Source organism: Rhagoletis pomonella, unplaced genomic scaffold (assembly GCF_013731165.1).
Source record: "Rhagoletis pomonella isolate Grant_MI unplaced genomic scaffold, Rhpom_1.0 Rhpom_scaffold_00001, whole genome shotgun sequence".
In the NCBI taxonomy this organism is placed as follows: domain Eukaryota; kingdom Metazoa; phylum Arthropoda; class Insecta; order Diptera; family Tephritidae; genus Rhagoletis; species Rhagoletis pomonella.
Window position 1 is genome coordinate 72,637,129 of NW_023458555.1, and position 3,631 is coordinate 72,640,759.

Consider the following 3,631-nt stretch of genomic DNA (forward strand, 5'->3'; position numbering starts at 1 on the left):
AAACAACAAAGTCTAAGCGGCGGAAGTTATAGCACTATTTCGGAGATCACCACATCTTCTCATCAGACTTCTTTTTTCTAGACTTCAGCAGGGATCGAACGTGCGAATTCGATGTTCAAAGTCAGAAGCGTTAACCACTGAGCTATGTACATCACTCTTGTTGCTAATTCATTTTCCTTATTCAACCAACTACTATCAAGTGCAGCTGATTTGCCGCTATTTAAACTCGACAGCGTGGTTGTTGTTGTCAATTCTATACATCCATTTGCTTATTTGCTTTTTTGTATAGTTTCAGGTAGGCTCTTCCTAAACTATGTTATTGTGGCTTGTTAACATTTTATTTTTAATATTTTTATTGAGCTTTATACCACGATTGTTTATTAGGAAAAATTGAAAATAAAAATATTGAAAACTTTTTAATATACAATGGGCCGTATGAATAAAAACCAAGAAATTGCTTTTGCTTGAAATTTCATACCTTTTACTTCAATTTTATTTGAATAAATTGAGTAAAAGGTCTGAAATTTGAAGAAAAAGCAATTACTTATTTTTATTCATACGGCTCAATGCTTTTACAAATTGACAAAAAAGTAGAAAATAATATTTCTCAGTCCCATACAATTTGTTTTGATAACTTTTGATTTTGAAATTTTAGCAAAAGTTATTATAAACCATTTATGAGATAGAAAATGAAAAGCGTGGGGCGCATGTAATAGACCTGAATTGATATTTAGGGTAATATATGTATGTATGTGGATATATGAATAACGGCCGCTGTAAATCGATCTCAAATTTGTACTTTCTTTGTGGAAATTTTAGGTCTATGTTATGTAGTTTGACTGTTGTCAATTAAATCTAATCGCTTGCGCCCCACACTTTTCACTTTCAATCTCATAAATGGTTTATAATAACTAGAGCTCGGATATTTATGCAAGTGATTATTTTTGTTTAACATCACAGAAAGTCCGGACATGGGTAGAAACTCATTATAGGAGAAAGTGAGCTAATTTGGACCTATTATGTTTTGCATATTTTCACATATTTGCATATTTGCATATTTTTGTATATATTTTGCATATTTTTGCATATATTTTGCATATTCCCTATAAATAAATTATCATAAGCATGTCACATTGATTGCACCTCTTGTTAACTCCGCACGCGACATACTGACCTCCTTCTGCCTCAATAGTGATGACCAGCTACGACAGCATAGAACAAGTCTAATTTATTTGTGGCATGTAGGCAAGTGCAAGCGATGCTGTGAAAATCTTTTGCAAGTTCGCCAACTAAAGCTCAAGATCTTCTTTAAGTACAATGGGTAGGATGCCATTCGGACCGGGCAATTTGAGACTGTCAAAAGACTCAATAGCATATCTTAGGGCATCTTCATTAGGTTCATTTCTGGCAACAAACCAGTTGTACCTTGACACGGTGGTTTTTGCATACCCTCCCTCACCAGTCGAGGGAGAGCAAGGCGAAACAATCACCTGATTTCCGCGAAATTGAGTCTCTAGAAGAACAGAGAGTTCTCCGTTAAAAAGCCATCAGGACTCGTGAGTGAACGCAGTTTTGTGGTTTGGTCCTTCTTCAGAACTTTTACCAGCCAAGTCGTTTGATTCAAGGTTTCAATCCCGCTGCAGCCCTCTTCGAAGAGCGAATTATACTACGTTCCCGCGGCACGTAATCCGCTCTCCCATTCATAATTTTATCTCTCATTTGTAATTGGCACAACAGTGAAGTTTGTTCCCCTTGTGAGCGGTATTCTTTGCTCCACAGCTTTGAGCCAATCCCAGTTAGCTTGGGAGAGGCATTTCACCACAATGGTTCCATCTCTCTCTTATGAACGAGCATTCGCTACAGTCCCGGAGGCAATGACGGTCCGGATCAGCGTTTAATTTTCGCAATAGTCATCTGCCGAGTCCAACCCACCCTCCCCATTACGTCAATGAGCCGAGGGCCTGTTACGAGCTCACAATAAGTTGCTCGGGACCCAGACCTCCAGACGTAGTTGCTTCGAGGGAATAGCGAGGGCAGTTCTGCCTCGACCGACCTTGGTTTGAGGCAAGCGTTTCGTGGCGCCAGAGATCTGTCTGGATGATCGGAATTGGGCAATGCCACACCAGTACATTGGTGTCTGTCACCACAGGTTTCCTTCTCTTGCAACGTTCGCAAGCACATTTGGATGTCGGTACATCCATCAAGGTCCCACCTACGTAGACCTGGGCCGCTTACTGAATGCAGCGACAGGAGGAGTTCGGCCAGCCATAGAAGAGGGTTTCCCCTACTTGCGTTTCGCCCCCCGATACTTCCTCTTCTTGGCTGTGGAAAGAGGACCAACTCCGGGGTAGTTGGCAGCGAACTGCTCCTCAACCTACATCCCCTGCAAGAGATTGGTCCTCTTCCGACTATGGCTTTTTCTCCCTACCCTCGTCCAGGATGCGCTCCTGGTCTATGACGTTAAGGACTTTGGCAATTTTGGGGCCGCAAATGCGGATGATTTCCCACAGTAGTATCTTTAAAGTAGTTTAAAGGGTTAACTAAGTACAAGTTGTTAATAAATTTGAAGATATGCGTTTAACAAAACTTGATAAATTTTCTCTAAAATCTTAATAACATGGGCACTAGTGCGAAAGACTTTGGTCTTGTTTCCTAGGTGTTATTTAAATTGTATTTTTTTTAAATTTTTTAATACATTTTGCATAGTTCTTGCATATAATTTGCATACATTTTGCATAAATTTTGCATATTCAATTTGCATAAAAATCCGAGCTCTAATAATAACTTTTGCTAAAATTTGAAAATCAAAAGTTATCAAAACAAATTCTATGGGACTGAGAAATATTATTTTCTACTTTTTAGTCCATTTATGAAAACGTTGTACATATATTAAAAAGTTTGCTTTTTATATTATTTATTTTCTACTTTTTAGTGTTCTCTGTATAAAATTTTGCAATAGATATTAAAATAATTCAACGATATTAATAGATTGGTGCACAAACATGCATATACATATGTATGTACATTAGGGTGGTCCAAAAATGTATGGGAGAAAAAATATACCCCTGTTTTTTTATTTTAAAATCAAAATATATTTAGAGGTCGCTCAAAGCGCTCAAAGTTTCCCATGTATTTGTATAAGGAAAAAAAGACTTTTCGTAGAAATGGCATAGAATCCATGGAAATCAAAATTTTTCAATCTGAAAACTCTGCTTCTCTTCAGAGGACTTCAGAGAATAATGCCCAATTGTTTATTTAAACGTTTTTTAATTTAAACTATTTTTTCTTTTTTTCTTTTTTATATTTCTGTTTGTATATTTGATTTTTTTGGGATATTTCGGAGACCCTTAAAAAATAGTTAAAATTAAAAAATGTTTAAATAAACAATTGGGCATTATTCTCGGAAGTCTTCTGAAGAGAAGCAGAGTTTTCAGATTGAAAAATTTTGATTTCCATGGATTCTATACCATTTCTACGAAAAGTCTTTTTTTCCCCATACAAAATACATGGGAAACTTTGAGCGCTTTGAGCGACCTCTAAATATATTTTGAGTTTAAAATAAAAAAATAGGGGTATATTTTTTTCGGTATAGAACAATCCTAGGGGGTGCGAGCATTAAATTTCCGGCTTT